This window comes from Seriola aureovittata, chromosome 5 (assembly GCF_021018895.1).
Source record: "Seriola aureovittata isolate HTS-2021-v1 ecotype China chromosome 5, ASM2101889v1, whole genome shotgun sequence".
Classification (NCBI taxonomy): Eukaryota; Metazoa; Chordata; class Actinopteri; order Carangiformes; family Carangidae; genus Seriola; species Seriola aureovittata.
Genome location: NC_079368.1, coordinates 10,105,905 through 10,132,155, shown reverse-complemented (window position 1 = coordinate 10,132,155; position 26,251 = coordinate 10,105,905). Strand labels below are relative to the sequence as shown.

The following is a 26,251-nucleotide window of genomic DNA, read 5'->3' as shown; positions in this document are numbered from 1 at the left end:
GAAAGAGGAAGAGAGAAGGGGAGGGAGAAGGATAGAAGTAAGAGCTTTCAAGAGATAACTTAGTGATTACAATATGTTGCTCAAGTGGCTTACATTTATGCCTATGTGAATAAACTTGGAATAATTTGGATTCCTTGGTGAAAGTGCAGAGGGAGAGAGAGAGAGAGAGAGAGAGAGAGAGAAAGAGAGAGAGAGAGATCAGTTTACATATGAATTTTTCAGTCAAACTTGCCTTTTTGGGTCTGTACAGTGTAGTCGTGTGACACTTGCCTGTGGGTAACGAACATTTCCTTCCTTGGAGGAAGCACTGGTTCATGTGAGCCCCGGAGACAGGAGGCGGTGTGGGTCAGCGATAATCATATTGAATGGACAATGCCGCAGATAGGTGTGGGCGAGCCAACACGCATGCCTGGTTTGACGGGGAAGGCCTGCAGGAACTGGCCGTGAATATACACTCACGCTATGGGGTCAACAACAAAACAAAACAGCCAGATAAGAAGCACAGACATCCCACTTCCATTTTTTTTTTCAGTTGGTTTTTATGGGTATCATGGAAAAGGAACAAAGACATGGCATTTAGAAAAAATCATGCACCATTCCTGTGCCTTGAGTTTGTGTGTATGTGCATGTGTGCGTGGGGGGGGGGGGGGGGGGGGGGGGGGGGGGGAAGCCCACCCTGCTCACTTTGAACAGATGTAGTACTCATATCAATATGTTTAAATACCTGGCTAATGTTTCTCTCTTGTGGAAAAGATTGATTTTTTATTTGGAGTAAGCCTTTCATCTCCTGACTCTACACAGACAAACTACCTTAAACATATCAAGTTGGGTGGAAAGTCACACTCACCATATATGGGCTGAAATAATATCACATGTGTTTACAGTTTTTATTCAATCCTCTGTATGCATATTCAATGTTCTGTTAATCCAAATCTTAATCCACAAGCGAGTTATTTGTATTATACCTGCTGGGATAATCAGTGCCACTGAAACAATTTTGCCACAAAACAAGAATGTTTGACAGTGTTACGCGTGGGAGAAGACAGAGAGAGGTCAGTGGGGAAGGATGAAGGGAGGAGGAGGAAGGGTGGAGCAGTCACAGACGCTCTGTCAGATCTGCAGATAGACATACTTACTTCATCATGCTCCTTTTTTTATTAGCAGCCAAGTTACCGAACAGGATAATGCTGCTTAGTGACTAATTCATATGGTTTTAGGCAGTGGTGGAAGAAGCACTCAGTTCTTGTACTTTAGTAAAGGTATCAACACCACAGTGTAGAAACACTTAAAGTACTAAAAGTATAAGTAGTCATTATGCAAAATTGCCCACTTCAGAGTAATATATATATTATGTTACTGGATTATAATTACTAATGTATTAATGTGTCCATCACTTTAATATTTTAGCTAGTAAAGGAGGGGCCAATTTTAATTACTTTATATACTGCTGGGTAGCTTCTGAATTTCCCTGGGGATCAATAAAGTCTCAATAAAGAGTGTTATCTTATTTTAACCTATAATTATATATCATTAATGTGAATCTGATAATTAACTAGTATTAAAACTAAAATGATGAAATAAATGTAGTAGAATAAAAAGGATAATTCCTGCCTCTGATTTGTAGCTGAGCAGATGCATGAAGTAGCAGAAAGTAGAATTATTCAAGTACATCAGAACTGTATGTCAGTACAGCACTTGAGTAGTTACTTTCAGCCACTGGTTTTTAATCCAAAGGGCATACTTAATCCACTGGACCTCTCAGCCCGTATCTTTGCCTCGTTCTTTACTGAAAAGGTGGCGGCCATCAATCGCCAATTCTCTGAACCTCTCAGACTCAACCACTCTCCCTCGGTTAATGGCACAGCACTCTCCACATCGCTCTCATGCCCTTCTCTGCCTCGTCCGGGTCAGTAGCTCACCACCTCCCTCACTAAGCCCTCTAGGTCAGCGCAAGGCCCCAAAAAGTATAACATGTGGTTGTCCTTCCACATGTCCGTCCCAGTCCCCCCAGGTGAAGGGGCCGGAGATTAGCTAGATTTCTTTGTCTTTTAGCATGGAGATGCTTACTTATTGTATACAGGAGACCACAGGAATGGGTCCAGGCACACAGTGTTAAGTATGGAAGAAGTTTAGGTACTCAGGGTAAATAGGACTGTTTATCTTGTCAGTGGCCTTGCTTGGTGGAGTCGCACAGGTAGACTCGCAAGTCTTTACCTGAGTAGGTCAGAAGGAGGGCTACACATGGTGGGTGGTGTTTCTGCTGATGCTTCAGCGACAGTCTCTGTAACTAGCATCAGTTTAATTGCTGTTAAGCTCATTAATGCTTTTCATGCATCAGGGTATGTGCTCATGTAAAGATTAGCTGCTAATATTAGTTCATAGTTAATGTTGTAACTGTAAAGAGTTACAAATGGTCATCTTTACATTGAGAGGGCAGCACAATGGCAATGTGGAGCAACTTGCATGGTTTGGCCTCTGTGTAAAAATGCCTTCACTGTGCAGAAGCTGCTGCACAAAGAAGATGTCTAACATTGGATTTACAGTAAGTATGAGCTGCCAACCATGAAAAACATTTGTGTAATTTTTCTAGAAGTAATAAGAGTTTTTGTGGCACCCTATATCAGGAAGTTCATCAACAGAGCAGCAAATAAAGCAGTGAATCCACTGATCTTGGCAGTTTAACATAATAAAAGTTAAAATTATGACTTTTATTACACTAATGCTACCAACGATGCCAGCTGCAGGATGCCAGAGAGGTTTCTTACATAAAGTAAAAAAAAAAAAAAAAAAAAAAAACTGGTGCTTGATTGCTTGATTCAAGAGGAACAGTACATCATGTTCAAATGTGGACAGTGACAATGTTTTATCGTTTTAACCCCGCAAGAAGTTGTAAAATTTCATCCAGGTCTTCCACTTCTTTCAAAAATGCTGTAAATGCAGCATCATCTTAAAAGAAGAGGATTGTCTCCCACTACTCAAAAAGGCAGGTGGCGGAAACCGCTGAAGGATCACCAGTCCACAAACTGCAATCTTCCATAAAATCCTAGAGGATGTCTTTGATGGAGGAGGCAAACCGAGTGAAGGGAGTGACAGAACCAGCAGAAAAACAAGAGAGATGCCAAGTGTTGGAGACACTCTGTGAAGAAGGTTGGTTTCCTACCCAGTGGAAGTGTTTGTCTTCCATGTCCCAGAGACAAAGGAACCATTTGGTGACACAAACATGTATTCTGGACCGCTTGGACATGTGACAAAACTCTGGACTGAATGTTTTCACTTGCTATTTGCTCTTTAATGTTTAATGAAACGGGTAACCACGGCAACCTCAGGATGTTTTGTTTTCCCAAAGCAGTGAGAGGGACATAAATGCCATTTCTATCTATGCTCTTATCAGCCCTGGACCGGAGGACACAGGCTGCCCTTCCTTGTCCCTGCGACTACAGCCTCTTTTAGGAATCTGGGGCCACCGCTTGCCATTGTGCTGTCCTACAGGAAGTACGGTTCACTGCTCACTCCCAGCATTCACTGGGTTTCCTGTGTCAGGTTACCACGTCCTGTGTTTATTTTCTTTGCTTTTTGTCTGTATCCACCCTATAGGATTTTGCTAACATCCACCAAACCATACAAAAAGAGAGGATGGCACTATCTCAACTGTTCCTTCAATGTTGTTCCACACTAACGAATGTGTCTTTATCTCGTCAGGGATACACCTCTCCCACCTAAGCCTTGTCTTAATGTGACCTGTCTTTTGGCGGGGCTTTAAATTCCCAAGTCTCTATCAGGTCTGCGGAAAAGAGTTTTTCCCCACCTAAACCAAAAAGAACCTCAATCAATTTCAAATTAAGCAGTTCATTCAATAGACATTGTCTTTGACAGATAAGCTTGTTACACCTTGAGAAAAGGCTAAAGGAAAGACTTTAAAACAATCTCTTCAAAGTAATTATTGCTCTGCTTGGAGTTTTTTTTTTTTTTCTTTCTGCTCCTCTAAAACAAACAGCTTTGGAAAACTTAGCAGGGTGTGATTGATAGAGAGCATGAATGATGTATAAAGTCTATTTTGCCCAGATCAATACTGAATTTCATTAGGACACACCTCGTGCACACACACACACAAACCCATGCACACCATCTTTACTGAGGACATTGCAGGGTTTTCGCTCTTGCAAGCCCTCCACTGTATTTTCACTGATGAACATAACTGGGTGAGTATGCGCCTGTTATCATTCCATATCAACGCCTCAAAAAAAGGTGCCCTGTCTAACGCTGACTCTTACACTTCACTCTGAGTTCCCTTGATATGGTTAGGCTTTACACGTGCTTCCACAAAGAGTTCGCCTGCATGCTAAGCACTGACCTCTCAACCAAAGCAACACAGCCCTTCTTCATTTACCCCTGTGAGATTCCCCCTGAGGATCGCTCACCTCTATTGTCCTTCCTCCCACTCCTCTGTATGCCCCGCAATGATGACCATGCTGCTCCTGCATTCACATCCAACATCCACCGCGGTGACTACCATCCACCTTGACAGGAGGAGAGGAGCCTGAAAAAAGGGGCTGGATGTATACAAGATCATGTAGTGCACCACTCGGGCTTAAGTCTTAGATATACATGTCTAAATCTTCTCTCTTCACAAAGTGTTAAAGAAGGGAGAGACTAAACAAGTATGGTGGACGGAGAAAAAAGTGGGGTCTGGAAATCATTTCCTACTTAGTGTTTATATACAGAGCCAGTGCTGGTCTTTAGATGGTGTTCAGACACAGCCCAGTGTTATGGGACTTCATACACCCCGGCCAGACACACCAGGGACACAACTGGTGACAGATGAGGACAAGAGAATAGACTCCTTTTGACCTACTCAAATAGTTTTAGCTTTTTACAGAAACTGCATTTCTGTGCAACGGCTCATTTCCTCACGGCTTATCCCTGCAATACAGGATGGATGGAAGGATATACAATGCAGATCAGTGAGCTCAGCAAGAGAGAAAGCAAGTCACTGGCATGCTTACTCTAAAAATCTGTCCACACATAAAATGATCCATCTAAATAACACAGAAGTACAAGCTTTGAAAAAACACTTTAAAAAAAGAAAGAAAGGAAAAAAACTTGCAATCTCCTGAAATATTTGACACACATGTGCAGGAGAGTAAATATTGCCATTTGGATGGATCCACTCACCAAAGAATATCAAACAAATTCAGAAACAATCACAAACATACTCTACCAAGCCCCACATGGCTACACTGTACACAGCAAGCTGTGGATCTGTGAACAGACAGCGTCTGAGCATGCATCACACTTGGCGTTTTACGACACAGGTCAATCACTGTGACCTCTGTAGGCTTGTATTTCATGGTAGGACTTGGGCAGTGGACCGTGAGGCGGAGGAGGAGGGGGTGGTTGGGGTGGGGGGCTTTGGATGTTACCGCTCAGGATCTCATCTCCACAACTCCCAGAGGACGCTGAGTCGGTAACGAGAGGGTTTAGCTTATTTTACTTTTTGTGTGTGTGTGTGTGTGTGTGTGGGAGAGGCGGGGTTGTGGTGAGTGTCCACACTGTTGATAAATAATGACCCCATATGTGTCATACAGGGTCATTATTTATGTGCCATAATGCCACTTGAAAGAAAATGATGTTTTTCCAGCACCATAAATATTACCTCCACCCCTTGTTTTTGTTGATGTGTGACAAACTTGTATAGGAATGTGTATGTTTAAGATCAGAAAGAAGGATGCAGCCTTTACTACTGGCGGTAGGAATTTCACGCTACTTCATTCAGCTCTTCTTAGGCAGCTCTCTATATTTAATCACATTCTCTATCCAGGTAAAGCAGTGAAATGGCATCATTAATTGATATGATTCTGCCGAGCATGTGTATTTACCCAACATATTTTAGTTAATATGCGTCAGTGTTTCTGTCAGCTCAAAAGGCTTTTACATATCCGAGTGATCATATAAACAAAGCCTGAATAAATTCACAGTTTCACAATAAAAGCACAGACACAGAGGGCAGAAATGCTGTAGGAGTCAGTAGAGAGCAGGCAACTGTATCAGTGGAAGAAAGGTGCCACAGCCACAACAGTACACTCGGCTACACTCTTCCCGTAATGCTCATTTGTTTCTTGGTGCAAACTCCATGACTCCAGTTGTTATTATATCATGTCAGTTAAGTTGATATGCATAGAGGTGACAAAGCCAGCAGAGAGAGAGACCAGAGACGAGAGGGTTTACACACGTATGCTCTAAGATCAGCTGCTCCACTTGTACTTTGAACACCCCCCCCCCTCCCCCCTCCCCACCCCCCTTCTTTCTGGGAGTTACATTCCACGCATAAAATATGCAACCCAAAAGCCTCTGGGCCCCCTAAGAAATAAAGAGGACAGTTACCGTGGCAACCTTGAACAACAGCAGCATACAACATCCCGCTGATGGACAGCACACTCCAGGAGGCCAGCGCACAGGTGCTATTTTCTTTCAAAACATAAAGAAAGAAAAGAAAAATCAGAAAGTGCTAATGTTTTTAAATATTAAGAAAATTACCTTTCCAAATGCTCTTTTTTTTTTCAGGGGCCTCTATGACTTTCGCAGCTCAGATGTCTTGTGTCCAGTGAACAGTTGTGCTTCATCGGGAAAAGAAATCACTACTGTTCTTATCACTGCCCTCAGACATTCAGACTGTTTATGCTTAGCAAAGCACAAGAAATTCTGAAGGTCGTACTGTAAACTCATTGTCCACTGTGTATACACATAAATTATTGAAAATTTTCAAAATGTTGTAAGAAAACTGGTCTTAATTACTCGCTGTAAAATCAGATTTGCCCGGGAATGCGATGCACACAGCAATTATTAGTTTGTTGTTTATCCAGGAGAAACAAAAGCAGTGTTAGTTGCATTGTTAGCTGCAGTGTGATATCTCAACACTTTTCAGGTAAAAAACATCCCTTGGCAGACAGTGAGGGAAAAAGTAGCAAGTGTCTCTAATGTGATAATAAAAGGAGATAAAAACCCCTAAAGGAAACATGTGAAAGATAAAGAGATGCAGAGGGGGAGTGGGAGTCGTGCTTGAAGATGTGTTAATGGCATGGAGCATGGGTCCAGTTCCCACAAAACACTTGATCAGCCTAATTAAAAGAACCTTGGCGTGATACGTTCTGAACAGCAGGGAGTCAGGCCACGTGCCAAGTCTGCACTCACCTCCTCTCTCCCACACACTTCCAGGCACTGCCATCATCCACCACAACAACAACACGAGGAATGGAAGAGAGAAAGTAAATTCTGGGCAAATTCTCAAGACGCTCTGCTTTGTGATCCAGCAAACAGGAAACTGTAGCACAGCGGAGGCTCGCTGTCAAAGATGTATCTGCTGTCACTGACCACTGGCTCCCCTGTTTGTCCTCTTAGTCTGAAAAGAGCATTCAGAGTCCCTTCGACAGAGTATCCTGAGTGCTAAAGTGAGTCATCTTTGGCAACTCCTGGAAAGAAAACCAGCCTTTTGGAGCACTACTGTACATATGAATCAAACTTATGTAGCCCATGTGGAGGGACTGCCAGAACTTAATGCGTTGCACATTGCTGGAGCATGCAAACACATATGTACTTTATTCTAGCACACACACACACACACGCATAGAGACACTACACGCACTCATACAAACAGTTACGCATGTTTGTTTAAGCATTTTTTTTCTTTTTCTCCAAAATAGACACACCAGGGTTGCTACAACAGTAGGACACCATCCACAAAACAACCTAGCTCATAAGAAGAGTATCATCTTACATGGAAAAAAAAAATTCATATTTTTATTGGGTAAGAAACTGGAAAATATTAAGAGAGCACTCTGGACACAAGCTTTTTTTCTAAATTCAGAAGGAAAATATTTTCATTATTGTAAATTATTTTTAAAATATAAATTTCCTTTCCATGAAGAATTACTTTGAGCACTGTGCATTGAGGAGTTTTATTTTGGTACATTATTGCTAACTGTAAGGCCATCTTTTGTTCCTACTGTAGATATCATTCATCATACATGCTGTGTGTATATCTGAACGAATTCTGAAGAAGAATTCTTGTGGGCATTTAAGCATTTCTCATTTTGACAGAATTCAAATGGATGTGTCCTTTACAATTGTTTTTTTTTTTTCAATCATATATCCTTGAGCTCTACAAAAAAAAAGTTTTGCCAAACAGCTTGTGGTGAGGAGTCCATCAGTGGTACACGGTGCATCCAGTGCCTTGACCTCCATTATCTGCACCCTCTACCTGTACTGTGAAATCTCACCACACCGCTGTAATTTCAATAGTAAGTGGTTACACAGCAGTGTATATTGTACCTCTGCATGTCACCTTGCCTACAGCACCACCTGTCCATTTAAAGCCCTGTTCTTCTACCGTGCTACAGTGAGGAGACAGCAGAGGACAGGCAGGTAATGGGATTGCCACACCCTGTTTGGGTTCAAAGCCATAGAAGCTCTCAGGTGTAGGACAGCACACTGGGATGTGTCTGGGGAGCATCACCTGGATGCTGGAATCACTCAACCTGCACAAGCTCATTGTTCAGTGCTGTCTCAACCTACGTAGAGAACGAAAAAAGAAAGGACAATGAAAAGAAAATGTCCAATAAAAATGGTAGAGTATAGGTGTGTGTGCATGCTGGCATGTGTGCACAAATGTGCATGCACACATAAGCATATGCAATGTCGTGACATGGCTTTTTTCCCCCCCGTGTCAACCCTCTGGAGCTGCACCTTTGAGATAAAAGAGACGAGAGGAAGCCTTGTTGCTTTTTTCAGCCATTCTCTAATCCCTCACATTAACTATAACTCCCCTTTCTCTCCTTAGTTTTCTCTATCTATAGAACAGAGGCTGTCGCTGTTAAAATTTCAGTTTCCCACAGCACTGAAGACCCTTGAGAATTACCTATGTTCTAAGATTAGGAGCCAGTAATTCCTTTTGTTGTTGGGGCTATAATGAATATCATAAGATGCTTATTTCGTGAGCACCAAGTCTGTATTTGAATGATGAGCATGTGCTCTGGGTGGGTTGTCTTCTTTTCAACCCTGCATCGTTCTCTCTCCCACCTTCCGTACAGTGATAAATCCAACAGCTCCATGCTGCATCCAGCATCGTTCTGCCCTCCCTCCCACCTTAACAAAAAAAAAAAAAAAAAAACTTTTCCATCTTCCAAATCCCTTCATCCATGGCCTACAGGTTATCTCCCCCTACTCTAGACATAATCCTGGCCCCTCTGGCAGAGAAACAGAGGCAGAGAGAGGGAGGGAGAGAGAGAGAAAGAATAGAAAAGACCATATAGAGACAGAAACAGTGAGACAACGACAGAGAGACACAGAAAGGGAGACAGGGGGAGGGTGAGAGAAAGAGAGAGAGAGAGAGAGGAGAGAGAGAGAGAGAGAGAAGTAGCACAGGGAGGAAACACGGGGAGAGGTAAAGATACAGAGTGAAACAAGAACTATGGAGACAAACAGCAATGTTGTTAAGTCAGTGGAGCAACAAGAAAATGTAAACATGTTCCCTTCTCCAACGGCCTTTACCCGAGGTGGGGGGAGACCTGTCAACGATTGTTAACACATGTGTCCAGGCTTCCTCTAGGCCGTTTACTTGGAGACTGAAGGAGGCTCAGCACCAAAGATTTATGGCTCCCGGGGAAGAAGTGGAAGTGTGTTATTGATAAGTTGCCGAGAGGAGGCGAGGGGCGCCCACTGCAGTAATTAGAGGATGAACTTGCAGCCCATTGATTGAATGGAGTCCTGGACAGACACCAGAGCCACCTCATACAGTACCACAGTCACAGTCTGACCTCACTGTGGACAGGTGACCTCACCCCTCTGGGCTTGGAATACAGTGTGAAGATGTGCATCATCATAGCTAAGGACTCAGGAACAGTTTGACGTGTCTACATGTTGAGTTCGATCAACAAATGAGCCTCTACAGCTGGTGTTGCATCAGAACTCAGCAATATAGGAGTCAGTGATGAGCAGCCAGGCCGCAGCGCGCCTTTGTGCACGCTTTAGTGTCCGTGTGTGTGTCTACACGCACAGTGTGTCAGCGTGTGCATGTGGGTGGAGGGGGGAAGAGTGCTGCTTCTGTTAAAGCCTAGTATTATCCCAGCATTCACCAGTGTTTCCAGTGACCACAGGCTTGGAGGACGGCCCAGTCCTTCTAGACACTGCTTAGCAATGGGACCCACCATTGTTTGATTTGGCTGCATATTCCAGTGTTTTCAGCATTGCCTAAAAGAGGAGGGGTCAGTGGAAGCAGTGAAGAAGTCTGGGCTGAAAGGAGGAGGAAAAGCAAGGCTTCAGTCGGCCTTCTTCCCATTCCCCAGCTTTCCTAGAACTTAGGAAAAAACAACAGATGCACGGGTTGAGTTCAAGTTCTGTTTCTTTCTTTTTTTTCTCTCCTCCATTTGGTACCAACAGAAATGCTCAGCTTGTTTTGATCCGCAGTTTGCATCAGATCGCTTTAGTTCATCAAGATGACTAAGATGGTGATAGGTATCCTTAATCAAGACAAAGTAGGTTTAATACATTGCTGTGATGCAGCCAATCATTGGGTCATACCATTTTGTCCCCACATGTGGACCTTGACTTGTGTAGTCTGTTTGTCTTTATGTTTGCAATGTATGCACGAATGTGTGTGTGTATGTGTCACTTGTTTAACCCAGCAGATTAAATCACTAGCACTAAATATTTATGAATCCTTTCCATTTAGTTTCCTAATTTTCATCTGTAATCTGAATTGCTGATACTGTCAAAACAAGACTCACTAAAAGTCTTACAGTCTTTTCTTAAAAGACAGATTGCTGTATCTACTCTTCACAGTAGATGTTATGCATAGAGGTAAAGTGTTCCAGTGCCTGGAGAGTGTTCAGTGTGAGCAGTTCATCGTAACGAACACTGAAGAACTTCCAGGACACGAACCCACCTGAATCCTTTTGTCCCCCAGAGTCAACATTTTAACAGTGCAAAGCTCCCATGCGTAGCCAGGAGCTGGTCTGGAAATCTGAATCCCTCCATCTCATTAATAGTAGATGCCCTCCATCCAGGGCTGGAGATGCCTGAATAATCCTCTCCTGGGTGTTTATCATTCAAATGTATTCCACCCAATGAGACACCTGTTCTGCAACTTGGGTCTCCATGACTTCACCATGTGCTTTCCTCCCGCAGCACCACAGGGACTGTTCTCGCTCACTGAAGGACCCACAGCTTGGGCAAACTTTCTATGGACACCTAAATGTGCCTATATGCTATTACAGGCTCTCTTCTTCCACCGCAACATGGAAGCAATCAGCATTCAGTGCAGCAGAACACCTTCAGCAGGACAAAGCCCAAATGAATCCACTCTGACTATGAAATAGATTTCACTAACAGCAGTAACTGGAGTGTACTCCTCTTCCTTTAACCAAACACACCAACCCCCACTCTCCGCAAACTCCCTCTCACATCCGCCTTACCCTCCTCTTCTGCCCAGGTGAATGTTGTTCAAGCTGCAGCAGCAGTGGAATTACACAGGCAAGACGAAGAAAGCGGACAATTATCTTCAATATCTGTCAGACACATGACAGCAACAGCCCCCCACCCCCACCCTCCACACACACACACACACACACATACACACACACACACACACACACACACACACACCCAACCCACCAACACACCAAACACACACGCTGACAAGCCAAAGGAAAGTACAAAGAATGGGGGTGTGCTGCTCTTTTGATTGTTCAGAGGCATAGAAATTGTCTCTCTGTGTCTCCCTCTCTCTCTCTCTCTCTCTCTCCTACCCCCTCTTTCTCAATGCCTTTTTCTGCTCATTACCCACCACATTTGCATGCAGGCTGCCAAAGAGCTGGCAACGATGGGGAGGGAAATAAAATAAAAGGATTAGAACAATGGTAATCACTGGTGCTGCGTGCATGTGTCTGTTTATGTGTGTGTATGTGTGTGTGTGTGTGTGTGTGTGTGTGTGTGTGTGTGTGTGTGTGTGTGTGTGTGTGTGTGTGTTGTGTGTGTGTGTCTATGCCGGCATGCATGCAAGTGTGACAAAAAACTGAAGTACAGAAAAAGCATCTTAAAAAATCATTCTGAAGAGCGATTGAGAGAAAAAGACGAAGAGCTGCAGGTGTAATTAAAATCTGGGGTCAACCCTTCTTTTTGTGTCAAAACAACTGACACACATTATTTTCTCTAATTCAAAAAAATGAACAAAATTGCGCATTAGATCCACAGTTTCAATATGAAAACTGAAACAAAATGTAAAACACGTGTGAATGATGAGCATGTGCACCTAACCTTTCAATTTATGGGTGAAGTGAAAGTGCAGAAAAAGTTTATAGTTTGAACCAAACATAATTAGGGAAGAAGTGCTTCTGAGCTTCCCAGAACTGTACTAAGAAAGTGGACTAAGTTATAATAATTTCCAACTTTTCAGTATGTCCTTGGGGTCTTTACCTTCCAGAGTTGCCAACTAATGCCCTCTGGGCAGAGAGGCTCCGTAACTGACATGAGCTCAAGCATGCAGACAAGACCTAATAGAGCTGGGCCATATCAGCAGGGCTGGAGGGATGGTAAGGACCGGCCATATCGCAGCCCTGGGTAAGACCTGCAGGAAAGACTCTTTCAGAACAGGGAAGGTCGATGAAAGACCCCCATGAGCCACAGAATGGATTATGTCTCCTTTCCTCTCAGCGCACTGATAACCACATCAGCTTCAAGGACCCCCTCAGGGCCAGTGCAGGTGAGGCTAGCTATCTCTCTCACTTACAATCATGAATCCTTGATGCATTAACTATGTTTCAGATCCATGTGAATGTCGAGTGGTCCACGCTAAAAGGAACAGATGGGGATAAAGGATGGAATGTGTTTAGTGTGGAGGAAGTGGAAACAGGAGACCAATCAGCAGAAGCACAACAAATCTAGGGAATGCTAACCTTTGAAGGACTAGCAGTTTGAAAGAGGAGGGTGAGTGGGGATCTGTGATAATAGCACACACTTGATCACGCCATTACCTCGAATTAGAGATAATTAGCCTTGGTAAACTGGGCACGAAACACGCCTATGATGTTGGGCCCAGAAGGCATGCTGTGGTACCTTTTACAGCCCGGTGGCTGATTTTGGGCACACACAACTGCTGCTCACAGCACGGCGAGGAAGCGATAAAGAGAGTGGGCCCGGCTGGCTGGTAGCAAACTGGGAGTAATTATCAAAGAGAGCTTATAATCAAACATCCGAATCGCAAACACGGACTATAAAACCCCTTTGGCTTACATCCAGGAGTCGTTTTATCCAATTAGGTAAATGGCTATAATGTGGGGGATTGAGGCGGGGGTAAGGGGAGGGGGATGAGGCAATAAACGAATGGAGCTCAACAATCATACATTGCAGGGGATATGTGTCAATATTTTTGTCTTTCCGTTGTTATTCCATTGTTTTTTGTAGAAATAGCCCCAGAATCAGGCAACTGAAAACCTGTTTGTTGGTTGCAAATTTTAGTCACTTCAAATCTGGCTGCTGCGCTGTTGGACAGCAACAATAGTTTTTGGCAGTGTTTTCCCATTCCAATTAGCATCCACTGTATGTGTATTCAATTACCAAATGTTACAATAGAGGGAGAAAAAAAAAGTAAAATCAAAGCTATAGATTGTTTCAGAGAAAATGTTTGGCTTTGCACAAAACAAGATTATGCCTGGTCAAGACCTGTTAACTAGTGAGCAGAAGCTGGATGATCCCAGCAGCCACATGATCTGGAGCTAAATTTAGCCTCCTTAAATACTGTAAGTACATACAAATCACCATCAACCATAAAACAGCTGAGTAGTGACTGAGAGGTAAACCAGTGACTTCAGCTTTCATTTTAAAAAGTCCTGATGGTTTTGATGTACCACAACGCTTGTCATTCCCTTTAAAGATCAGTATTTAAACACTGATTGCGACAGCGCTCACTTTAAAGAGCTCTTGCCTCACTTACCTCTCTCTGTGTGAGTTAATTGGGAGCAGGATTGTTCAGTGGTGATGAAATCCAGATACAACCCAGTGTGTGTGTGCAACAACTCCCTACCTCTACCACACCAGAGAGGAATGTACCAGGCAGGGTAACGAGAGGAAAGATGCTAAACATGCGGCCTTCAGAGCTCCTGAAACCTGAAAGTCACATTCCGCATCGTCTTGACACTTCATAGGCTACTGAACGATGTGGGGTTCCCTCCTCTGTGAGTGACAAGCTTCGCACTGTGGGCTGTTGCCATGCACTTGTTAACCCTGCTCCTCTTCCCTTCTGCCATTCAAGGGACAGCTCACACTGCAGCAATACTATGTTAAGAGCTATGCAAATAGCAATTTCAGACACCGCAAGCAAGAGCAGGATATTTATGGAGAAGCTTCAGAGTCGCACAGACAGAAGTTAACTGGCTGACATCGCGAGACCGCTCTGAATGGGCGGTACAAGTGTGTGGAACTGTTGTGTTTTAGGCCCATTTTAACAATATAAAAGAATCATTTCAAAGTTTAATGTTCACCAATTAAAGGAATATACCGTCATTTTGGGAAGCTATTTATTTGATGTCTCACCACAAATTTGTTAAGATCAATATCGATTTGCATTAAACTCTTCAGTTTTTTTACAAATGCCACCCCTAAAAACACCTGGATACTTTAAAAGGAGTTTAAACTGACTTTCACGTAAGCCCCACTAAGACCAGCTGACATCAGGCTTTCGTGGGCAACGTGAAAGAGTACGATCGACATTCACTCCTCTGCACTAGTTACATGTATTTACCAGTTGCGGCTCTGATCACCAGTGATTTAAACACAACACCTGGTTCAACATACTAATTTTCCCCCATATTCCATGCTGTGACATCTATCGGAGCACACAAACACTGTGAACAAACACTGCCCAGCACGGTACTGTTAAACCAGAAACGCAGCGGCTACCTTCCACTGAGAGTATGCTGTGGTTGTTGCAAGAGCGAGCACAGCCTCAAAATAAAGCGTCTCACACGGAGGCTTCCGACACTTTCCTCCTCCACAACCTGGGGATGAGATGCAATGGATCCATTGCACCAGTCTGCACGGGAGCTAGCAGCTCACTCTTTCCTCCCTGCCCTGTTAGTGCATGTGATGACATTGCACCCTGCAGTTGTGTCCTCTCCAAACAGAAACTCAGCTGGCAGTGTAAAAGGAGTCCATCGCCTTTTTTTAAGCAGGATTACCTACATTTAAAAATCGCTTAGACATGTTAATTTTGATGTAAAAAAGCTATAGATTGTAATATTCAAAATAAACACTGACACATTCGGATTCTTTTAAATAAAAATGAGCTCTGTATTCATGCTACATAAACAGAACTCACCAAAAACATAATCAAATGTGTGGTCATAATAAACCCCAAATAAAATATAATTAACCCAACATAAATATGATACTGATGGGTTTCTGTTACATATCACTGAAACTGTCGATTATGCATGAAAGTAATGATATGTGACCAGTAACCCCGGGGATCAAACTGAGTGGGAAGCAGACTACTAAACACAGGTGAGCAGTAACAAGAGACCGCATGCAGGTGTGTCTGTTATTGTATCTAAGCATTCTTTTTTAAGCGTGCATAAGCGTGTGTGAATGTGTGTGTTTGTGTCACAGTGCTGGCATGCATGTGTGAGTGTGTGTGTGTGCGCTTTAGTCAGAGAGGCAGGCACACACCGACTCACTCCAGCTGCAAACACCTACGCTGCACTCAGCCTCCAACTCCTCCACCAATAAACTGCAATATTAGTTGCAGCCTCTAAACTCAGGAATGTGGCACTTTAACTCTTTCCTGCCCATACAGGCTGCACTCGGCAGCCCTCCCAGCCCAGGGCCCGCCAGCAGACTCACTCAGGCATGAGATGCTGGCTGTGCGTGCATGTACGGGGCATGTCCTACATGAGCAGACACATACAGGGCTGCTCGATAGTGAGGTGGCCTCTATCCCTGCGGGGCCTGAACAGGCAAACACAAGAGCAACAGGGATGGTGTTTCCTGTAAACACTTTAGTGTTACAGTGCAGGTGTCATGCAGGAGGCAGGGCAACACAGGGTTTTGTGTCTGTGTGTGTGCGTGTGCATGTGTGTGTGTGTGTGCAGGTGCTAGTAGACATATGACAGTGTATGCATTCTTGTGTGTGCGTGTGTGTGTGTGTGTGTGTGTGTGTGTGTGTGTGTGTGTGTGTGTGGGGCTTGCTTTTAGGAAAATATTTTGTTGAACAGTTCAGATGTCCGACAACAGGAAAAAAAAATTTCCAACTGATGCAACGATTCTTTGTCAAAATAATTCTGGAAATTTGTTCCAAGTACAATATTTACTCTTAATCATCCTTTCTCCTGGCTCGACTATACTGCACAAGCTTTTATTATACACAGAGCAACACCCGATCTCTTCTGCTCTTACATACAGTAGTTTGTGGTCATCCAATCACATCATTTGTCTCCACCCTACATCAATTTGTCAGTTGATGAAGAGGAGAGACCCATGTGGTGATTGATGTGATTTACTGCATAACCTCAAAATATTAAATCACATCCTGCTTTAAAAGGAATCCAAATCCTGTAGGCCGGATATCAACACTGCTACAGTTACTAGTGGGTGCTTTGGCATAACTGTGGGTACAGATCAGACTGTAGAAAAAAAAACATGCATGTATCATCTGTGCCATCACTCATAGGTTTCTGACAAGCTGTCTTCAAGCCTCGATTTGGGTTTAATGCTTTACCCCCCCCCCCCCGACATCATGGTGGAGCCACACAAGAGCCACAGAATCCAAATTTGGCTGAAGGGAAGGAAGGCTTTGTGGAGCAGAGGTCTGAGGAACAAGTTACAGCCACCACAGCTGATTATGAACTGACTAACACACCTTTCAATCAAGCAAACACCCGACAAACTGCACAGATTTTATAAAGTTTAGAGATTATAAAGTTATCTGTTTTCTGTGTTTACACGTATGCTTATATTTTACTACATACATGTAAGCATTCGTGTGTATGAGCATATGTAAGACTAAAATGTCCTCTAGGCTGTTACACAAGACTGTATATGTTCGTGTATGAGTGTGTGTGTATCTGTGTCCATAAGACAATTAGGGGCACTAACCTCCTTAATGAGGTCATTAATCCGCAGACGAGCCACGCAGGCAACAGACGCAGCCGCAGACACTTCTCTGAGAACTTCTGAGAACTGCACAGGTGGGAGGGAGAGGCTGGGCCTGGGGGGGGGGGGGGGGGGGGGGGGTCAACATAGTCCCAAGATGCACAGACAACAGCAGGACCATGGTAAATTTGATAGACAAAAGGTCAAACAGAGATTGCACATCACTGTTTCTCTTGCTTGTTTCATGTTTACACGCAATTATCTGTCCCTTTACAAGGCATATCACTGCAGATTTGCAAAAGCATGAAACATTTACGCGGCACATTTGAGTGAAACGGCATTTCTGGTTGACATCCTTAAAATCAACTAACTCCAACCTCAGGACAGGCAGAGGAAGGATGCTCCTGGCCCCCTTTTTGCAGCCAAGAGAGTCACATTATGATTCAGCTCTCACTCCCTCAGAGGTGTCCGCCAATCTGTGGGCTGGTGGCAGTGTGAATCAGGACTGTTGCAACTCCCACTTCCACACTTTGAGCCTGAAAATGTGTCTTTTGGATTTCAACTAAGTGTGACTGTCGAGGCTTCGTGTGCCCTTAATGTGACAATGGAAACACATTTCCGCAAAAACAGAATAACACTCCCTTTAAATAAACAGAGAGGTGTTAATAACAGATGTAATAACATGTCTTAAGTAATATGAGAGTCCTTTTTCTTTAGTGTTCAGCATCACTATCTACTGTTTGTCTTGTCATCCAGACTCCCACACACTCCTACTAACTTTGGTTCTTTCTGTTCAGTTACTGAGTCTGTGCTTTAACCCAGCAAGTAAAGAAACGATGTCCCTACAGAGATCAATAGAGTTTTGTTATTGTAATACTAGAACTAGAATTGCCATCATTTAGGTAAACAATCACATTTAGACTTTCAGAGCTTGTTCATGCTCTAAGGAGCAGAGTGTGCATGTATGTGTGGTTAGTGGGGCTATTTCGGTGTCAGGTGGATTGAATGTGTCCTATGGAGCAGGCTAGTGGTGTTAAACTGCAGGGCTGCAGCAGGGTAAGCTGCAAGAGCATGACTGATCTATTGAGAGGAGCATCAGTATGAATGCAGCCATGGTTCCAATCAATATCACCTTATTTGTTTGTGTGCACGCAAGTGTAAAATTGTGTGTTGTCTCTCTCTCTCTCTGTCTCTCTTTGAAGTTGTGTAAGTTAGGGCCTTGCATTTAGGGAGCCATGGCGAAGAGCTGAGAGCAACAAGGGGTGGAATGGAGAGATAGTTGGCATTTCAGGCCCACAGAGGGGGAAGCAAGGACTGTATTCACAGAATGAGCTCAGCTTGATTCACAAATACAAAAGCCACTTGCTCTTTCCTAGGTGACAAAAGAGGCCAGCTCATTCTTTTGCATTTACATGCTTAGCATCTGGATCGTATTCCTTTGGTTTTATTCAGTTGCTTCTATCAAGAAGCCTCTCCTGTGCCTCTTGAAGACTGAGCTTTGAATGAGGATGAGCAGTCAGGGTGCTATAGCTACCGTCTGGGGAACCTTTAGTTTTACATCTGGTGAGAGGAAAAGCGTATCCACATGATGGGTATCCACCCAGAGCACTGGACAGAGTGGCCAAGAGTGACTACATGCAAACTTAACAACAGGCTTTCTTCAGGCCACTTTTCAACCATAAATTGGATTAGCACAAACAGACATTACTTTATAAAATGAATGCAGCATTACACTATTTTCTCTCATTTACTGTAACACCAACCCAGGGCTTCAATTAAGTCTTCCCGTATGTAGTGAATATCAAGGACTTAAATTAATTCTTTGCTTCTGCCTGAGGCCCGTGTCTAACAGAGACTCGTTACTTGTAAGCAACATGAATTCACATGTTCAGATGAGGTAATTTAAAACAATGGCCTTTTCAAGGTTGTAGTACACTTTCAGGAGGCACTGTGTTCCCAGGCAAACCTGATTATTGATCACAGAAAACTGATTTATTATATTTTTATCATTACTGTGCAAAGTGGCAAATGGAACAGAAAAGTTGAATAATTCTTCATATTATAACATATGAATGAACTTATTCCAACATATTTAACTGCATTCTATTTTATTTTATTTTTATTTTTTTACAAATATACATATAACTAATATATACTAAATTAAATATATAACTAACCCAACCTGAGGTTACTAAATAGCTTTAATTGTTGAATTAATATTGATTTTTTTAATTAAATTTTTGGAGTTATTTGAAAGTTTAAATCTAAATGTAGAAATGAACAAGAGCTTGATCTTATTGCAGCGCCACTGTGTATTTCCTTATACAGAATCTAAACACATGAAGTGTAGAATACTGCCAGCTGAAATGTGAGAAATAAATTCACGCTGTGTATGCCCCCTGCACATATATTTTAAAAACAACAAACATGATGAATATTTGTGTGCACCATACTGACAGACATACACTCACACACACACACACACACACACACACACACACACACACACACACACACACACACACACACACACACACACAGCAAGCAGACCGCTGTGCCAGTAGATGTGCTGCCTTGATGACAGCCCAATGATGAGAAAGGCTCGGTGCTGTAGAGCACATGACAGTCATAGGTAGCGTCCTGTCAGTCAGTCAGTGTTACAGTGGGATGCCAGGGCTGGGAGCCGGCAGTTGGTGAACTCTGGAAAAGACATGCTGAAACCTGAGCCAGGCCCCCAGGAGAGCAACCTACAGAAAAAAAACAGGTGCCCTGCATCAGGCGCCGCTGACGGTGGATTGGGGGGTGACAATCACCCCCCAATCCTCCTCATTATGCAATGTCACCAGGCTCATGAGTTAGTGCCCCCTCAGGAATAGTCATGAGTTGTTAGGACACAGTGTTTTGATGGAACAACACCATCTTATTAATGCTATGAATTCAAGTCCCAACAGAGAGTTGCAGTGACTAACTTTTTGACAGCCACCACCAAAGTATGCAGTGCTAGTCCAGCCCATTTCAGCCGATAACTTAATTTTTTATAACACAACCTACATTCAAGAAGAAATAACAGAAAGCAGTGGCCCAGCAGGCCAACGGAGCGCAACAATGGGCTGCCAGCCCCTCCGTTCTGATGGAGAAGACAGGTGAAAGGTCAGGGCTGGGCACACACAGAGGGGATCTCCCTGACCTGTGCACACATGGCCTCTCACCTCACTCACGTCACGGTAATACAAACAGCATACAACCTTACCGAAACATTTAGTGGCTATGAGGGAACTATTTTTGAGGATGATGAGGAGCATCTATTATTGGCGTAGTGGTTTGACCTTGCACCTGTTCCGTGTGGCATTAATGCTATGGGGGAGGGGGGGGGGGTTGTTCATGTGAGCGCTTGGCTCTGCGCCCCTGTGCTCTTCCCGTTTATATCCTGGTGCATCTTCACATTGCATTTCGGAGCGCAGCCATGCAGTTTTTATACACATGTACAGGATGTCTTTTACATATGCACTTGCATGTGTGGTCTTGTGAGCGAAATTTGTGTGTGTACTGTATGTGTGTGGTGCTCCCCCATTGGTAAAGCTTCACTCCCACCCCCCCACCCCCCCACAGGGACAATGCAATCAGACGTCACCACAGGAACCTGATATAATGATCACTGTGGAGTGTGCTAATTAACACTGAATAGAGCTCATAAGCGCGGTCCTTTTGCCAACAAATCCGCCAACAGCACAGCACACAGGCGCTTGTCAATGAGCCGAGCAGAGACAGGCTCACAAACTCGGCACAAAATCCAGCTCATTCCAAGGAAAGCGCACTGGCACCTACAGACACATGTGCAGTACGCTGAGAATACATGCTCCTTTATTATGGGTGTGAACAGCATGACAAGGCACAAGACTTTGAGGGAATCGTGTCCTTATTCAAGTGCCCTCAGGCTGTTTTCACTCCCTGCTGCAGTAAACAGTATCATTATTTATATCACCACTGCCTATGAAGGTGTGTGCATACACTGAGAAAGCACAACACTAGCTGTTAGCAGCACACAAATTCAAACACACATGCACACACAACCACTGGTCTCCTTTGAGATGTCAGCGATCTGCTCACGGTTTGGTGAAGCCATTGTTCAGAAGGGCTCATATTCTTTAACGGGGGGCCCTTTGTTGTTGTAAACAGCATGAATTTTTAATCCAGCCGAAGATTCTGGGCTGGTAATGAATGTGTCTCGGCAGCCAGCCTCTCTGGGGAGGGAGGCCCCTGGCTCCTGTTGCTAAGTTTCAGCAATGCCTGAGTTCTGGAGGAATCAGCCTGTTACGCCCCACCAATCTAACACACACACACACACACACACACACACACACACACACACACACACACACACACACACACACACTTTAATATTATTGTATACACAGAGCTTAAACTTGCAAGGCTTCAAATTCTCATGAAAAAATATATGTGCCCACACAGTCTGCAAAAATATACACTAAAACACACTCAAATCCTCAGCCATTCACAGAAAGACGGCAGCATTTTTCAATTAACTCGCTCCCTTTCTATTAAGTCTCTTCCTCGAGCCAAGCTGATTTGAGTAGTGCTTCTATGTTTTCGTTTTTTCCAGCTTGCTTTTTTTCTCCTGAGAGGATCCATATCTTCGATTCTGCAGCCAGAGGCTGTCACTCATTTTATTAGTCTAAAGCTCGCTCGTTCAATAGTGTCAATTCCAAGCCACGGACATTGACCGAAAGAAGTTCCTCCTCAACACCCAGCCCCAAATCAACCACTTCCTCCACAGGAATTTTTCTCTGTCGAGCAATTTTACCATCAACAGTAAAATGCTCTGAAACTCCTCCCAAACAGCTTTCCTCTGACTTCACTTCCCGCTTGAGGAATAAGGTATTTATTTATCTGCATCTTTTAGTTAAGTTGCAGACACTCTTAGATTGCACATAATGACTATGTGCAAGCTTTGACAAAAGTATGTGCATAGTTAAAAGCTAAAGCTCTACAATGGAATTTCTCATTTATGCCTTACTCTATTCCTGACACATTATCCAAGTCTTATCTAAGACTGTAGAGAGAAACAGTAGTTGTGTGATCTTGAGTCTGAAAATAGATTTGCTCCCATTGGAGCGTCTCCTGTCATAGAGAAAAGCTTCAATAAAACTGAGAGATGTATACTATATGTCAAAGGGTTAAATCAAAGTGCTGTTTTTTTAAGTAAAAAAGCGGTGGAATTCTCCCGTTCTCTTTTTTTTCTGTCTTCCCCCCTCGAAGCGATTAAATTGCTGATTGATTTTTGTATCTCAGCTCAATTCCTTGCCCCTCGCTCTCCGTCTCTTGCCATTGATCCTCACAAGGCTGCTGACTCCAAAGTCAGAGGACCCATCCTCTCTGGCCTCCGGAAATGAACTTGTTAGATGGGCTGTGCGATTTATTGCTCATGAGGCCGGGGTGTCTCTGTGTAAATGTGTGAGTGTCTATAGGGGCTGAATGTGTGTGTGTGTGTGTGTGTGTGCGTGTGTGTGTGTGTGAGTGAGAGAGCCAATGCTGCTTTCACAGGGTTTGAAATTTATTGCATGTCTGCATTTCACTCTGTACAACCGTGCATGTGCGTGTTCCTGTTAAGAGAGCAAAGGGTTGAATTTACTCCAGAATGCATAAGTGTGCGCGTGCATGCATGTGTGTGTGTGTGTGTGTGGATATTATTCATATTTGACAATGTTACATATTATGTCACATGAGTTGAGGTTATTTTCTGATTTTCAATAAATCTTCAGTGTAATAAATCAACAAGTTTAAGACCCAAAGTGTCCTGTTTAACTTTCACTGTGCCTGATTTTGTCTTATAGCAGTTTACGGTCCAAAATACAGAATTATTGATCATGTTGAGGTTTTGCTAGGCAGTTTTCTGCTGAGGTAGGAGGTTGAGACTTCCTCCTAGTATTCCTCTGTGGACCGCTCACTGATCTACCCCATCCACCTGTGTGTGGCGTCAGACACAGCCCTGTCCTCTACTGCAGCCTCCTCTGACATATTGATTGGGTTCCATTTAAAAGCCCTGTTCTCCCACCGTTATTTACTCCAATAGTAAATCTTTACAATGCCGTAAAAGACTGTTTTACACACTTGGGTTATACAATCTCCCTGCTGCAGCAGCCAGACAGGCGTGTGTCAAGAGAAGAGAGGAGAGGAGAGGAGAGGAGAGGAGAGGAGAGGAGGGGTGGGAAGGGGATGGGAGGGGAGGGGAGGGGAGAGGAGGTGTGGGCTAAGCACCTCATCTCTCCTCATAGGCAGATGCAGTGCTATGGCACCAGAAAGGGCCTTGGCACTACTTTAAAGGGTGCTCCAAGAGAATGAGCTGCCTGCTCTCCCTCAACTTCACTCTCCTCTCTCCAGTGTGCTTTGGCAATTCTCCATCCTTTTGTTTTAAGCTGCAGATTTTTTTTTTTTGTACTTGTACTGTGGCATTTAATTTGATAAAAGTGCCAGCTACTGTTATTAGTTTATAGTTCTGCAGAAATCGATCTTGCGTAAGTGACCCAGACCCCAAAACAAAGAATTGTCTTACGTTACCCAGCTAACTGAGGGCCTTTTGTGTGGTTTCAATCATCAGCGTGATGGGAATATCTTAATGATTATGATTAATTCGGAGCGTATGCTGCAGCTAAGAGGTATGGAAGTTATAAAGTCTCGAGAAACAACACACAACGGAAGGACTGAATAATTACTATCCATTAATACACGTGTGCCAGGCAGGGAGGACGGCACGCACCAGCTTTGACTCATGAATTCTCAGAGGTCACTATACATCAGTGTAAATCATTCAGCTTGGATATAGCTGAGGTCTTTATTTCATTAGAGGACATATGCTCCGCTTGTTCCCACTGCCTCTCCTCATTGCTGACCCAAGGCCCGCAGCCCTATCCAGGCGCAGTATTGCTATGGTCTACATGGCCAAGTCACACCAGAGGTAATAATTACTTAATTTAGGAGCAGGGAGGCGGGCCATGCTTGGCGTTTATTGGTGTTGATGCTGAGCAGACTTCAAAAAGCCACTAGGCCCATAATTTATCTGTCTCCACGGACCCTGAGTGTTTCAGGAACAGAGCGAGGAAGACGTAGAGAGTAAATGAGTATGAGAGAGGAGGAAGAGAGAGAGTATGTGTCTGTGTCTGTCTTTCAGTGGGTGTTTAATACTGCTTGGCTGTTGACTTTGGTGTACTTATTCTTTGATGTCAGTAACACGATCATCAAGGATCTTTTCCCCAACCCCCTGCAGGAGCTTTGCACCAGCAGCCGTACGTTCCCCCTCACAAACTCATCCAAGTTGAACTTGGCTATCCAAATCATCTGCCGCTGCTAGCGCTCACATGGGATACCCAAGCTGAAAGTGTACACTCGAAAAAAAAGATCATTTGGAATAAACAATAAATAATTCAGCAGAGCGGTTAAATAAGTAATAGTGTGATATCTATTTCTTTGGTGGCGCTATTGCCTTGCTTTATTTATTAATGGGCTTAATAGACACCATGTCTTGCCATGAAGAGCAAAGTCTAAAAAGTCTATAGAGAGTCTCTTGAACCGAGTCCTTAAGGGGAAGAGAAAGTTACGGCTTCGTTTATCTTGTCTATCTCTCCATATGCCTTTTTCGTCTGCTCCTGTGAAGTGTCGAGACACAGAGCGCAGTCTAGACTTTTTATTTTGTGGGGGATACGTGGGGGAAAGGGTCAAGGAGTGACATGAGCCAGCTGTGGAATCCTGATCATAGCGGCTCCCCCAATTCTTCCCTCCCCTCCCCTCCCTTCCCCTCCTTCACATCACACACATACTAGCATATTCCCATCCCCAGGTCTCCAGTAATAGCCATGAGATGCTCCAAAAATACCCTCCCCCACCCCATCCAGAGGAGGATATCCACCCGTCTCTGGGGAGATAGAATGTCTCTGTCCATATCTGGCAACCATGACCACAAATTAAGTGAGGGCTTCTGTGAAATATTCCCTTCGTGTGGCTCTGGGTTTAAAAGCGCCAAGACGGATACAGAAACTCCTGAGACTTGAAACAAGCATATGTGTGAACAGTTAAACACCAATTCACAATTAAGTGATACAACAGCCTTCTCAAGCCCTCTCTAACTAGGGGGCTTACTGTCTCTGAGCCACCCAGCTTTGACTCACAAAGTTGGGATAAGAACATTGGGCTGAATCCAGCTCACCACACAGTATACCTCTGAGCAGAGCAGATGTAAGGAACACTCTGTAACTGTAGTAGCAGCCCTGTGGCTCGTGACTTTTACTCTACTGGCAAATTGTGGAATGTTAGTTTAAAAAAAATATTAGAGCATTACAAATGAGTTCATTGAAAACTAATTCATTCAAACTTAACCACAAACCACAGTGAGTAACTCTGCTCTTACCAACTACCCTAATGGGCTCCCCTCCCTGTAATTCTTGAGTTAATAAAGGTGGAAGGATGAAAGTAAAAGTGAACTAAGGTGGGTGGGCTGAGGGGCTGTTGTTCATGTGTTGACACCTTCTAATATGTTGACAAATGTGTGCTTTAGTGGCCAGTCAACAACTTGCTAATATACGGCCACAACACTTTCTGCTGCTGAGGAGGGCCAAGGAGAGGAGAGACAGTGTGGAGCAGAGCAGAGGAGTGTAAGCGTTTTAGCAGATAGGTGGAGGAGAACACGCCGTCATCCTGAAACATGGCCGGCTTCAGCCAGAGGCTGTAAATCTAGCAGAGCCAGAATTTCAGCACTGGCTACAGTGTGACCAGGCACCTGCACATATTCTGCAGTCTGCAATGTAGCCAGCGTAGTTTACTGAAGAATACACACCCCAATTGTGCACATTTCTATTACTCTACTATTATTCATGCACTTCAAGTTGTTGAAGCGGTTTATGGTCATTGTACAAAAAACATGCATGTGCGAGAATGCACATACCTGTAGGTGCACACAGGTATGCATGCATGTGTCTACACACAATACAAACATCTGCACACATGCACAAACTCACACAAGCAGCCATCACCCTATGTGATTGCCTGGGGTGGAGAGAGGATAAGAAAACATAGCCAGGTCTGCCCCCTCTGGCCTATGTCTGTT

At 43.8% G+C, this 26,251-nt stretch overlaps 1 long non-coding RNA gene across 1 annotated transcript in view; it reads right to left on the bottom strand.

The window, feature by feature from the left end:
* Positions 1-252: 252 nt before the first annotated feature.
* The window catches only part of LOC130170011 (uncharacterized), a 40,929-nt gene continuing 14,930 nt past the window's right edge, over positions 253-26,251 (bottom strand). Inside the window, exon 3 of the long non-coding RNA XR_008827931.1 lies at positions 253-460. This is a non-coding gene — a long non-coding RNA (uncharacterized LOC130170011). The remainder of the gene's footprint in view (positions 461-26,251) is intronic.